The sequence below is a fragment of the Equus caballus genome, chromosome 5 (assembly GCF_041296265.1).
Source record: "Equus caballus isolate H_3958 breed thoroughbred chromosome 5, TB-T2T, whole genome shotgun sequence".
NCBI classification, from domain to species: Eukaryota; Metazoa; Chordata; class Mammalia; order Perissodactyla; family Equidae; genus Equus; species Equus caballus.
In genome coordinates, this window is record NC_091688.1 from 34,024,883 (window position 1) to 34,039,510 (window position 14,628).

A 14,628-nucleotide genomic window follows, 5' to 3' on the forward strand; every position below is an offset into this window, starting at 1 on the left:
CCTCTTTGAAAGCCAAGGCTGTTTTGTATCAGCGGGAGATCCCAGAGCCTCCCCAAATAGGAAGCAGTTGTGCAGACCACTCCTTTCAGACCCAAAGTGCATGTGACCCAGCTGTTTTCTTATTTCTTAGGCAAGCCTCACTGATTCTAACCTCAAATTCATCAGAAGGCTTATCATACTGTCCTAGGACCCGGAGTGACAGCAGCCTGGGCTCTGCCTGACAGCAGAGAAGGGAGCAGGGTTAAGAAGACCACCTATGCCCTTAGGGAAATGCTGACTAAGCTCAGGGCCAGCGCTTACTGAAATTTACCTTATAACCTCCATGGGAAGCCTTGGTCCCGTTTGCTTGCATAAACAAGGCCTGTCTCCCTGCCCCTGGATTTCCCTTTTGTGTCCCACCAAGGATCAGACTTTGGAAGACCCTGGCCAGTCTGGGTGGTGCAGGCCTATCACCCTACTATTTCTTTGTACTCTGCGTATAGTCCTGAAATAGTCTGACCAACAGGGATGGTCTCCTTCGAAGGTCCACACAGCTCTGAGGAATTTGCCCATCCTCTTCCTCCCCAGCTAGCCCAGGTTACTGGCATCTGCTCAGAAAGGAGCTAGTAGAGAGGTAACCTAGGAGGGCTAGAGTAGTTGGTCTGGGACAAGGATGAGGGAGAATAATCAACCACATTAGGCTCAGGATAGAGAAGAAAGCAGGACCCCAAGGGAGCTGTAGTTAATCCTTTCCTGCTGCTATTTGGCTGTAGTTTCTCTCTCCCATGCCATCAACAAGCCCCAGTGAAACCACATGTTGGGCTGATTATTTGCATTTCTTCTCAGATCCATTCTCTGCTCTCCTCTGCCGTGTTCTGCGTGTTCTGCGTTGCAGGGAAATGCATTTACCAGGTTCCCATCTCATGCAGAGTGAAAGCCAAATTCCTTACTGCATCCTACAAGGCACTCTACCTCCCTCTAGCTCACTCTGATCCAACTACACTGTCTTTTTGCTATTTCTGGATATAATACCTAGCTCCTGCCATAGGACCTTTGCACTTGCTGCCCCTCAGTCTGGAAGCTTGTCCCCCAGATATCTTCATGGCTAGTTTCCTCACTTCTTGCAAATTTTCACTCAAAAGTCACTTTCTCTGGGGCCCCTCCTTGGCCGCACTACCTAAAATTGTACCTTGATCCCCCAGACATTTCATATCCCACTGCCCTCTTTATTTCTCCTTAGTACTTATCATCATCGAACATGCTATATATTTTATCTTGCTACTGTCTGCCTCACCCACTAGAATGTAAAGTCCATGCAGGCAGGGATTTGTTTTCGTCTCTTTGTCATTACAGTAGTCCCCCCTTATCCATGTTCTCTTTCTGTGCTTTCAGTTACCTCCAGTCAACTGAAGTCTGAAAATATTAAATGGAAAATTCCAGAAATAAACAATTCATAAGTTTAAAATTTTGCTGTTTTGAAGAGTGTGATGAAATCTCACTCCATCTCGCCTGGGAGGTAAATTATCCCTTTGTCTGGAGCATCCACACTGTATACATCACCTGCCTGCGAGTCACTTAATAGCTATCTCGGTTATCAGATTGACAGTTGTGTATCTCAGTGCTTGTGTTCAAATAACCTTTGTTTTACTTAATAATGGCTCCAAATCGCGAGAGTAGTGATGCTGGCAATTTGGATATGCCAAAGAGAAGTTGTTGTTGTTAATCTCTTACTGTGCCTAATTTATAAATTAAACTTTATCATGGGTATGTATGTATAGGAAAAACATAGTATATATAGGGTTCGGTACCATCTGAAGTTCCAAGCATCCACTGGGGGTTTTGAAATGTATCCCTCAAGGGTAACGGGGTCTACTGTACTGAATCCCCAGAGGTTAGAACCATACCTGGCACATAGTAGGTGCTCTATAAACATTTGTTTAGTAAAGAATGTATGATGTCATTGTTTGTCACAGCAGGGAGGTGACAATCTGATATTCCTTATGGGGGAAAGAAAAGTAAAATGGCTGGGTGCCTACAGTGAGATTATTTACAGCAGTTAGAAACAAATGACTAAATGTGCACACAGCAACTTGAGTGGACCATAAAGTCACAGTGCTGAGTGAAAAAATTACAAGCAAAATCAAGAAACAACTACCCATTTTACAAGGATAGATACAAATTCAAGATATATATATCAAACACATTAGAGAGGGGGTGGAAGTAGGGAACAGGCATAAAAAATAATTAAGACAAAAATAAATAAAGCAAGGGAAGACCCTTGTACCCATCCATGTGGATAGAAGGCGATGAATTGAGATTAGCACTGTGCCTAAGGTCAACCCAAAAATTACTTAGTGTTGTGAAATGTATTTTGTTTCATACAAACTTTTTCATTAGAAACTTAAAAATATGTATTTATATGAGTATCCAGAACAGGCTTCAAATATTTGTTTACTTTTTCCTGAGGGATACTAAAAACAATTTTTAACAGCTACATTAAGGAATAATTGACATACAATAAATTGGACATATTTAAAATGTACAAGTTGTTAAGTTTTGACGCATGTATAGACCTGAGAAATCATCCTCACAATCTAGAGCCAATTTACCCATTAGGCACAGTAGGCATATACCCACAAAAATGTTTTATTTTAAATTCAAAATGCTTTAATTCTTAAAAAATTGTTTTAAATTCAAAGGTAATAAACTTTTATATCAAAGAAAAATTTTTATATGATATTAATACACTTATCTTTATACCAATGCAGCTGTATTTTCGTATTAATATATTTTTAAAGATTTTTAATATTCAGAAAATATATTTTATGAAGGAGGGGCCCACGAAGGGGAAAGCACCAAGGACCGATGAAAATCATAATGCAACTCTACCACAATTAAGATAACATGTCTATCCCCTTCCCAACTTCTATAGGATTCGAAGAAACCTGGGGGTGGGGGAAGAAAAGCGAAACGCCGAAGCACGATGTTTCCGCCCGGTTTCGAACCGGGGACCTTTCGCGTGTGAGGCGAACGTGATAACCACTACACTACGGAAACCAGCTGCTGGAAAGATCCTTGAAAGCCGGTCTTGAAGCATAGCAGCTCCCGGAAGAGGACTCGGGCGGCCAGCCGCAGCACCGCCTCACCCTCGCGCCTGGAGGTAGCCCTCAGGGCCCGGGCTGCTCGCCCGGCACCTCGGCCATCAGCACGCGGCGATCTCAGTGGTGCCTGCTCAGGAAACTCCTGGCACTAGCGGGGCTCCAGGCAGTGTCGTTGCTATTGAAAGCCCGAGTCTGAGGGCCAGCGCTCCAGGCTTCCGCAACCCTCGGCGTGCAGTTTTCCCCATCTTCCAGGGCCCGCAGGAACGCCTGGCTGGGGTCAGGCCAGCCGCTGGCAGTTAGCGCGCGCCCCCTGTCCCGGGACTGGAGAAAAATGGTGCAGTAACTACAGGTAGGAACAGACCTCGGTGACCGACTTGGTCAAGATAAAGGAAACCGGCTCATATTTGAAACAATAAAAATACACCTTCCGTTTGCCCAGCACTTGATTTAGAAGGCACTTGTAAAAGGAAAAACTCACTTTTTCCCTTCCTGTGTCTTTCTTTCCTGTGAGTCTGCTTTATTAGTCACACACAAACACTTCACTTCTGGTCACCAAATGTGTGGAGGATTTTCCCCACGCCAAGCAATTCTCTGTCTGTGACACCAGGCGGGTGTCCTACAATTTAACTCAATTCTGGCACTATGTACTCAGAGACAGCGTCAGATCCCACAGGTTAAGGGCTCAGTCCTACAAGACTGCCCTCCCGTCTGTGTCACGTCCTGTCCCGTCTGGTGCCACATGCCCCACACCCCCCTTTCTGACCCACCAGGGCTACAGATTGAGGGGACCAACCATCCTCTTCTCAGGTTCCCTTAAGTTGCTAGAGCAGCTCACAGAACTCAGGGAAACACTGACGTTTATTAGTTTCTTAAAGGATAAAGGATACAGTTGAACAGTCAGATGAAGACGTACACAGATTAAGGTCTGGGAGGGTCTCAAGCACAGAAGCTTCTGTCCTTGTGGAGTTGGGGTGTGTCACTCTCCCAGCGTGGATATTGTCTCCAACCTGGAAGCTCTCTGAACCTCATACTTTTGGGCTTCTATGGAGGCTTCATCGTGTAGGCTTGATTGATCATTAAGTCCATTTCCAGCCCCTCTCCCCTCTCTGGAGGATGAGGGAGTAGGGCGGAACATTTGAAGCTTGTAATCTTAGCTTAGTCTTTCTGGTGACCAGCCCCGTCCAGGAGCCAGCCAGGAGCCCATCCAGAGTCACCTCAATAGAAAAAGGACGCTCTTGGTGCTCTCAACACTTAGGAATTTACAAGGATTTTAGGAGCCTGTGTCAGGGACGGGGTCAAAGACAAGTATTAGAACAAGAGATGCTTCTAGGGTTCTTATCACTCAGGAAATTACAAGGGTTTCAGGAGCTCTGTGCCAGGAACTGGGGTGGAGGTGGAGGGTGCAGGTAGAGACCAATATATACATTTTATATTTTCTCTCTCTCACAGCCCTCTCCCTGGTCTCTGGTCATGGACTCCTTACAGCAAAATGACAAACAAGTCAAAAGATACTGGCACATTACTAAAACCCCAGCAGCTGTTAATAATCATTCCACTCTATCACCTGGCCCCGGCCCTTTGATCAGTCTTTAAGACACATTTGGTGACCAGAAGTGCTGTGTGAGAAGTGAAGGAGACTCACGGGGAAGGAAGCACACAGTGGGGAAGAACTGGGGTTTTCCCTACACAGAAGAACTGAGATTTTCTTTTTAGTGCTTTCACACTCTCGCGCATTCAATTTGTTTTTATAATACTGCTAAGAGGGAAGATTTTTTTTTTTTAAAGATTGGTATCTGAGCTACCAACTGTTGCCAATCTTTTTTTTTTTTTCTGCTTTATCTCCCCCAAATCCCCCCAGTACATAGTTGTATATCTTAGTTGCAGGTCCTTCCAGTTGTGGCATGTGGGATGCCTCCTCAACGTGGCCTGAGGAGCGGTACCATGTCCACGCCCAGGATCCGAACTGGTGAAACCCTGGGCTGCGGCAGCGGAGTGCTGGAACTTAACCACCCCACCATGGGGCTGGCCCCTAAGAGAGAAGTATTAAAGATGTTTTAAAATGTGTAAAGATTTGCTAAGAAAATTTGACTTGCTTAAGATGGAACAAAGTTAACAGTAACATACAACATCTAAATACAACATCTAAAATGTAAGTAAGATACAACATCTAAAATGATCAAGGGATTAATATCTAGATTCTAGAATGTAGAAGAAACTTCTTTTTCTTTTTACTGAAATATAACTGACATGTGAAGAGCTTCTGAAACTAGAAACACTAATAACAAAAAGCCAACAGGAAACCCAATAGAAAAAATGAGCAAAGAATGTGATTAGTCAATTCACAGAAAGGGAAAGCTAGGTGGCTAAAAATATGCAGAGATGGTGAACCTTATTAGTAATCAGAGAAATGCAAATAAAACATTTGTGAGTGAACATTTGTAAAGTGAGATACCACTTTACATCTTTGGGAAACATTAGGAAGTTAGTTAAGTCGTCTTGGGTAAAATACAGAGAAATGAGAATACTCATGTCCTGCTGGTAGAGTTCAAACAGGTACAGCATACTGGAAAGCATCCTGGAAGTCACCCTATGACTCAGCAATCCTTCTAGCTACAGACCACAGAGCACTTAGGTCTAGGTCGATAAAGAGACATGTATCAGGATGTTCATGACAGGACTGTGAGTGATAGTGAGAACTGAAGGCAATCCAGATGTCCATCACTAATGCCTAGATGTACTTATGCTTGGTTTACTTATGCAACATGGATAGAATACAAAATATACTGTATTCACAAAAACACAGTGAAAAAGGAGTAAGAAACAGCACAAAATTTATAGCACAAACCCATTTTTGTAAATACATAATATTGCATTTTGTAAAATAAACGCATGCTCTCACATACACAAACAGTAATACTATATATATTTCCAGAATTCAAATGTATTTAAATAGACATAATAAATACACCACACTGGTGCATTTTGAGGGAATGGAATGGTTGTGTGTGGATGAGAAATGAAGAGAAAAAATGAAAAAATTATAATAGAAGAGGAATCTTACCCGATCGGTGACTATAGTGTGCAATAAAGTGAGGGAGATGATTAACTCGATTTTGTGCAGCTGAGGGTGACAAGAGAAGAAAAAGTGAAAGTATCCAATGCACTTTAAGGCAAAAGGCAGAGGACTGACTCAGATGAAAAGATTCACAACATACTATCAAAAGTGCTCCCACAAATCTGTAAGACAAAGACAACTCAAGAAAAATAAGTATTTTTTGGAAGAGAATAGGTGACCAATAAGCATATGAAGTAATGTTCAAACTCACTAGCTTCTATAGAGAAAAAATTGGTTACATACAAAGAAATGGAAATCAGAGCTGCGGTGCGATTCTCAGCAGCGACACTAACCTCCTGTCTTAGTCCGCTGGGGCTGCTGTAACGTAATACCACAGACTGGGGAACTTGTAAACAACCATCTTTGTGGTTGACGTGTTTTAAAAATCTCCTACTGTTGTTTTATTAAGGTTTGAAGAGGGAGTGAAGTTAGATACATGTATCCAATCTACTGTCTTCATGTGAAACTTCCTTGCTGCTTGTCTTAGTCCACTGAGGCTGCTGTGACAAAATGCCAGAGGGTGGGGGGCTTAGAAACAGGAAAAATTTATTGCTCACAGTTCTAGAAGATGGGAAGTCCAAGATCAAGGTGCCAGCATGGTCGAATTCTGGTGAAGGCGCTCTTCATGGCTCACAGCCAGTGCCTTCTCGCTGCATCCTCACCTGGTGGAAGGGACTAGGGATCTCTCTGGAGCCTCTTTTATAAGGCACTCATCCCATTCATGAGGGCACCACCTCCATGATCAAAGCACTTCCCAAGTCCCCACCTCCTAATACCATCATCTTTGGGGGTTGAGATTTCAACATATGAATTTTGGGTGGGGACATAAACATTCAAACTATAGTAATGCCACTGTATTTACATACTCAATCTGTGACATTTGTTTTTTCATTTAACCACTCACACAACTAATATTTATGGAGCACTTATGTGCCCAGTGCAGGGTGATGCTATGGACTGGACCAAAGAGTGGGTAACTATAACAAAGTTCAGCGAGGGGCCGGCCTGGTGGTGCAGCAGTTAAGTTCACATGTTCAGCTTCGGTGGCCCAGGGTTTCGTTGGTTCACATCCTGGGCACAGACATGGCACCGCTCATCAAGCCATGGTGAGGCGGTGTCCCACATGCCACAACTAGAAGGACCCACAACTAAAAATACACAGCTATGTACTGGGGTGCTTTGGGAAGAAAAAGGAAAAATAAAATCTTAAAAAAAAAAGTAGATAGAGAAAAAACGATATCACTTTCAAAAGGGCAACATAAAAATGATGTCTGATTTTCCAACAGAAACCAGAAGACATGTAATGGTATGTCTAAAATGCTGAAAAATAGAAGAAACACCTGTCATCCTAGAATTATATAATCAGCAAAAATATCCTTAATATGAAAACAAAATAAAGACATTTTTCAGACAAACAAAAGCTGCACAATATGTTTCCAGCAGACAGAAGGGAGTTTTTCAGGCTGAACGAAAATGACTCCACAGAGAAACATGTATGCATAAGACAAAATGAAGAGCACTGGCAAGGGTAAATACCTGAGTGAATATGAAGAATATTGCCAGTTTTAAGTGACAATGATAACCATGTCTTGTGGGGTTTATAACCTAAAATGAAGTAAAATATATGACAACGACAGCATACATGGCAGGAGAGGTAAATAGAATTGAGCAGTTGAAAGACTCTTGCATTGTTTATGAAGTGGTAAATATACTAATTAAATTAGAGTAAGAAGTCAACGATGCCTATTGTAATCTCTAGGGTAACTACTAAGAGAATAATACAAAAAAAGATATAACTAGCAAGCTAATAAAGGAGATAAAATTGAATAACAAAACATATAATTAACACAAAACTGGAAAGTAGTAATAGAGAAATAAAGAACATATGGAGTAAATAGGAAACAAATAGCAAGATATAAGATTTAAACTTAACTATATGAGTAATCACATTAAATGTAAATAGACTATATCCTCCAATTTAAAAACGAAAATTGTCAGACTGAATCAAAAATAAAACCAAACCCAAGACCCAACTATGTGTTGTTTACAATACATACAGTACACCTTAAGTATTGTTAATAGACACAAATTGGTTGAAAGTAAAATGATGGAAAGTAATGTACTATGCAACTACTAATCAAAAGAAAACTGGTGTGACAATATTAAAAACGGGGAAAAACATCCAAATGTTCATTACCAAGAGAGTGAATAAATAAATTGTGATGCATTTATATAATGGAATACTCACAGCAATAAAAGTAACTATCTACTTATATTTGCAATAATATGGATGTATTAATAAGCATTATGTGAGTGAAAGAAGCTAGACACAAAAGAGAACTTACTGTGTGCTTTCATTTATATGAAGTTTAAGAACTAACTGATTGTGATAAAAGTCAGAATAGTGGCTCCCTCTGGTGGGGATATAGTTCGAGAAGGAGAAGGAGAGAACCATCTAGGATGCTGGAAATGTTCTATATCTTGATTTGAGTAGTGATTACAAAGGTGTATGCATATGTAAAAACTCGTCAAGCTGTAAGTTTAATATTAGTGCACTTTAAATCTCAATAAAAAGAAAAAGTAATAAAATAAAAGGCAATTTCCTAAAAATAAATAAATTGAATAAAATAAGATTTCTTTAAAATTACAAATGCACATATCTTTTGACTCAGCAAATCCTCTTCTATGAATTTTTTCTCCAGGCATGTGTGCACATTTTCAAAATGATACACGTACAAGATTATCCATAGCAGCATCATTCGTAAGAGCAAAAGATTGGAAACAACCTGAATGTCTATTAATAAAGGATTGGTGAAATAAATTATGAATACCTATGCAGTGGAATATTATACAGCCACAAAAAGAAATAAAAAAGATCATTTAAATGAAAAACACAAAGTGTAGAGCCAGCCCTAATGGTCTAGTGGTTAACTTTGGCACTCACATCGCTTCAGTGGCCCAGGTTCATTTCTCCATCTCAGAGCCACACCAGTCATCTGTCAGTTGCCAGCGACTCACACAGAAGAACTAGAAGGACTTACAACTAGGATATACAACCATGCACTGGGGCTTTGGGGAGAAAAAAAAAAGAGGAAGATTGGCAAGAGATGTTAGCTCAGGACGAATCTTTCCCTGCAAATAAAAAAAAGGCAAAGTATAGAAAAATATATGTAGTATGGCACTATTTGTGTAAATGGGGAGTACAATTACAGACACTAGGTGTAAAACCATGAAACATTTCTGGAAGGATACACAAGAAATTGATAAGTTCACTGCCCCTGGACAGAACTGGGTGGCAGAAGATAGGAATGTGAAGAATGTTCACAGTACCTTTTGAAGTATGCAAATTTATCATCCATTTAAAAAAAAAAAGGTAAAAACAAACACCAGGTGAAGAGTTAAAAGTGGCCCAGCCTACGTTGCCAAACCGGGAGAAAGAGTCTATGGCTCATAGGGAAAAGGAACCTGAAGTAGGAGAAAAAACAACCAAGTGTAGGTTTCAAAACAAATTTCCCGACATGTTTGCTTACAATCAGGGTTACAATTTGATGGCTTACAATTTGATGAGAATATACCAATTACAAGAAGACAGGAAGTGACCAAAGGATTAAATAAATATTATTACTCCTTATCTACAAATGGCAAGATATGGGTTAAGTCATCAGAAGCCAAGCTGCTAAAGACAGAGGTAGGGTCTGTGGGCCATGGTACTGTATACATTGCTGAACAAGGAGTAGGAAGATGTAACTGAAAACTCCAAATTAAATTGAAATGAAGGGGCCTTTAGGCTTTTCCTACTCTTGGTTGGCTCTCATCATCCCTTACTTCTTATCGTGGCCTCTGACTCCACTTGTGTGAAGCCACAGAATCTTCCGTGTGCCCATGACCCTTCAAGCCACTGTCTGCTACATGTCAGAACATGTAGCACCCCCTGCAAGACGGAGATGTTTGAAACAATTGTATCAGATGATGTTAAAGGCTTTACTGTAAGCTTTTCTTAACAGGGAAATTTTATTCAAGCCATTTAAAAGGTTGATTAACTTTAGTATTGCTATATGAATGATTTAAGATTTTCTTTCAACTACAACAGAAATAAAATTGATGATGGTTTATTTTCTCAAAAACCCAAATACATGCAACCTTTGTGTTTTTTTTTTTTAAAGATTTTTTTATTTTTTCCTTTTTCTCCCCAAAGCCCCCCGGTACATAGTTGTGTATCCTTCTAGTTGTGGCATGTGGGACGCTGCCTCAGCGTGGTCTGACGAGCAGTGCCATGTCCGCACCCAGGATTCGAACTAAAGAAACACTGGGCCGCCTGCAGCGGAGCGCGCGAACTTAACCACTCGACCATGGGGCCAGCCCTCAACATTTGTGTTTTTTATTTGTTTGTTTTGATAACTTAATCTTTCACAGACACGAAGGGCTGAAACGAGTTGGAAATGATATCTGTTTGTAGATTATTTTCGTTTGACTCTAACTGAAGTGAAACATCTTTTCTGTAACCATTTAATCAGTTAATCCAGGATGGCAAGTGCACAGAATGGGAAATTGAAATAACCCAGAAAATAAGGCAATATGTTATGCAAGTTGGTAACCAATTTCTAAAATATGCAAGGATGGTTTCTGAGCTGCCGGGATAAGAGTATCTTATCTGGAAAGCTCTATTCCTGTACACACTGAACACTTCAGACAGAGATGTGTGGGTTTTTTTCCACACACAGACCAGTTCTCTGACACCAGCTGGGTGTCCTACAATTCAATTCAATTCTGACACTATCTACTTGGGGTTAGTGCAGACCCCACAGGTTAAGGGCTCAGTCCCACAAGATTGCTCCCACCCCTACTTCAGATACCTTTGGCAAGTCCAGGTTGTCACCTGTGCTTCTAATCAAATGGCTGTGAATCTGAGGTTCCCATGACCCCTTCTCTGGTTTGATAACTTGCTAGAATGACTCACTCAGGAAAACAGTTTGCTTACTGGATTATCAGTTTATTATAAAAGAATACAGTTCCAGAAGAGCGAGATGGAAGAAGCGCATAGGGCAAGGTATGTGGGAAGAGGTTCCATGCCCTCTCCATGCATACCACCCTCCCAGCACCTCCGTGTGTTCACCAACCCAAAAGCTCTCTGAACCACCTAGTTCAGGGATTTTCAGGAGGTTTCATCCAATAGGCTTCATCCACGATCGATTATTAACTCAGTCTCCAGTCCCTATCCAGAGGATGGGCGGTGGGGCTGAAAGTTCCAAGCTTCTAATCATAGCTTGGGGTTTCTCAGGACCAGCCTCCATCCTGAAGCTATCCCAGAGCCCACCAAGACTTGCTTCGTTAGAACATAAGACAGTCCTATCATCCAGGAAGTTCCAAGGGATTTCTGTGAGAAGAACTGGGCCAAAGACCAATTATTAGAACAAAAGATGCTCCTAGCACATTTATCCCTTAGGAAATTACAAGATTTTAAGAGCTGTGGTCAGGAGCCTGGGATGACTCACCGAAATATCTATTTCTTATCACAGTACCTATACAGGGTCTTTCAGACACTTGGCACAATGGGACTGGCCATGATGATTTTACAAGTCTCAGCATTCACATTAAGCCAGGCAGACGCCAGCCCTGACTGTCACTTTTCATTGAGGGAGGGGAGGAGAAGGGGCCTGCAGGGGAGAGTAGGAAGCATCCTGATATTTACACACTTGACCAAAACAAAGACTCAGAAAGTTAGAGAACCAGTGAAGGCAAACCGAAACGTAGAGGGTAGCAGGATAGTCGCCTCAAAAAAAGGTTGTCCAGGGACAGGATCTGCATCACCGCACATTGCATTAAAAGCTGACCGTGCAACCCCTGTGCCACGTGTCCTCAGCAGCACAGCTTCGAGGGTAAGTCTTGTCGAGGCCGTCACTTCTGAGAGGTAGAGCTTTACTTCGTCCTCAGTCCTGCCAGGCCCTAGCTCCAGCACTGGAACTCACCACGGCCAAGGACCCAGCACTGTGATCCACAGCCTGGAAGCACCACAGATGTGGGTGATTCCAAAAGCCTGAACCTGAAATCATCGCCACCACCTCCCTGTACCCTGGGCTTCTCTCCCAGATCCCTGCTCCAGCCAAGGTGATGGCCTTTACCCCCGGAGATGAGACCCGAGTCAAGAACTAAGCTGAACTCTGAGCTGGTTGAAGGGGAGACCCTTCCCTTGGACTGAGGAAGGGGACGGCCAGGGGTTGGGGTGGGGGAATGCCCATCCCAGAGCCCCTTAGCCTGATGACCACACATCTCAGCAACCTCTTCTGTGGGCCAGTTTCATCACTTCTTTCTGAAACACATTTTAAAAATAAAAATGCTGATTGTTTACCAAAAGGTGTAAATTAAGAATAGCAGTGAGCTCCTGATCTCTCTAGCCGTAATTCTCAAGGGAAACTAAGGGCGGGGCCAGACACCCAGCTGCTAGGTTGACAGCACCTGAGAAGTAGGGAGCTTGTGAAGGTTGAAAATATCTTTCAAGTAATTCCAAAAGACCCCCACCCTCTGTTGATAATCATTGATTTATACTTTTTAAAATTAATTTTCATGCTGAAGCACGCACAATAGTATTTCAGAAATCTTCTAAATCTGGAATAGTTGTGTTATCATATAGGTACAGTATCAGTAATTATGAAACTTCCTCCCATTTTGAAATCCTAAAAGTAGTTAAAATTAGAGTTCTAGGCAGCCCAGTAATTTTACTTTTTTGGTCTTTCCACTGGTGGCTGTCGCCAGGTGTTTAAGGTGTCTCAAAAGGAAGTCTAGAGCCACTCGATACATTTACTGGGCTTGCAAAAATCAGAGATGTCAAACTTCATCCATTTGGATTTCTTGTAAAATAGGAACGTATTTCTATATGGTAACTAACTGGTTAATTTTACTTGTAAACTAGGAAATAAAACAAATAAACAAAAGTGATGTTAAATGGCTGGAGAATCAAACCCTAATCTCCCATGACAGACAGGAACAGTCACCACAATACTAATGAGGAAGGAGAGGGGCTCTCATCAAGGGCGTTTATCTTCTTCAACTGTGTGGTTCTACCTTGGGTCCAACTAGCTACAAGGCATTGATTGCTCTTGTCTCGTTCGCTCCCTGGCAACCACCCAGTGTCCAATCCCTTTCCAGCGGGAGAGAGTGAGACCAGCACAACAGTGTCACATGGTGGAAATGCCAGAAATATTGTCGACTCTCCACACCCACCCCAACCCACCGGCATCCTTCCATGCCGTGGTAGGTGGTCACAGACAGCCCCTTCTTCCCCCCAGGGATGAAGATGGTGCTGCAGTGGCCTGGGAGGTGTGAGGCTGCCTCACAGGGTAGCAGTGGGAGCAGGCGGAGTAGAGGCGAGGTTTGGCGTTGCAGAAGCAGTGGCTCAGGACAATCCAACCACTTGCGCTGGCGAGATGCCTGCCCTGCTGAGCTGAGGTCTGAAGGAGGGGGAGTGAGGCCACCAAAAAGAACGGTCTGGGAAGAAGCTGTCTACCTCTATCTGATAGGCAAAGCAGAAAAGCAATCAGGTGGGCATAGGGCCCAGCTGAATGCCTGGATGGGCGGTGCAGCCTGGGTTTTCTCAGGTCCTTTGGCTGCTTGAGCCCTAGAACAATGGGAAATGGTGGCACAGCATTGGGAGCTCAGTAGTGGGAAGAAAAATGGATAACAAAACCAAGACTCAAACTCCAGCCGGGAAGTTTGAGAAAGAAGCCTTAACTACTAAAATGTAAATGTATACCAGGAAACTAATCCTACCTTCCGGTACCAGGATCAGGTACATCGCTTGTGGGGCTCAGCGCAAAATGAAAATGGGAGCCCCTTGTTCAGAAAGCAGCAAGAAAAAAGTGCTGTTAAAGGTAGTGAAATGTAAAGCTTTTTCCTTTCTTCCATGGTCGCTCTCTCGACTTGTCATGGTGTTTTTTTATTTGCTATTTAAAGTCATGAAAAATTAAGAATTTAAATAATTACCATGGATTTTATCCGTTATCTTTTTTTTTTTAAAGACTTTACTTTTCTTTTTTCTCCCCCCAACCCCCCGATACATAGTTGTGTATTTTTAGTTGTGGGTCCTTCTAGTTGTGGCATGTGGGACACCGCCTCACCATGGCCTGATGAGTAGTGCCTTGTGCGCGCCCAGGATTCCAACCAGCGAAACCCTGGGCCGACAAAGCAGAGCATGCAAACTTAACCACTTGGCCACGGGGCAGCCCCTACCCGTTATCTTTATATTGTGCGATGCCAGTTTTAAATGTTGACCAAGTGCTCACTATAGCCCGTTTCTTATCCTCTGCTTTGTTCTGACCTAACTTTAGTCTGGCTTCTCTCCTCCCCACAGGCTGTTGAATTTTGGCTTGCCCAGGAGAATTAAGCAAGCGCTAAAATGCAGAACATGTCCCTTTTACCAGCTCATCCTGGGAATCAGTT

At 42.4% G+C, this 14,628-nt stretch overlaps 1 non-coding gene across 1 annotated transcript; it reads right to left on the minus strand.

Annotated features, from left to right (window-relative positions):
* Positions 1–2,963: 2,963 nt before the first annotated feature.
* On the minus strand, positions 2,964–3,036 carry TRNAV-CAC (transfer RNA valine (anticodon CAC)). The gene has a single exon. It is a non-coding gene; the product is annotated as a tRNA-Val (tRNA).
* Between the last annotated feature and the right edge of the window lie 11,592 nt (positions 3,037–14,628).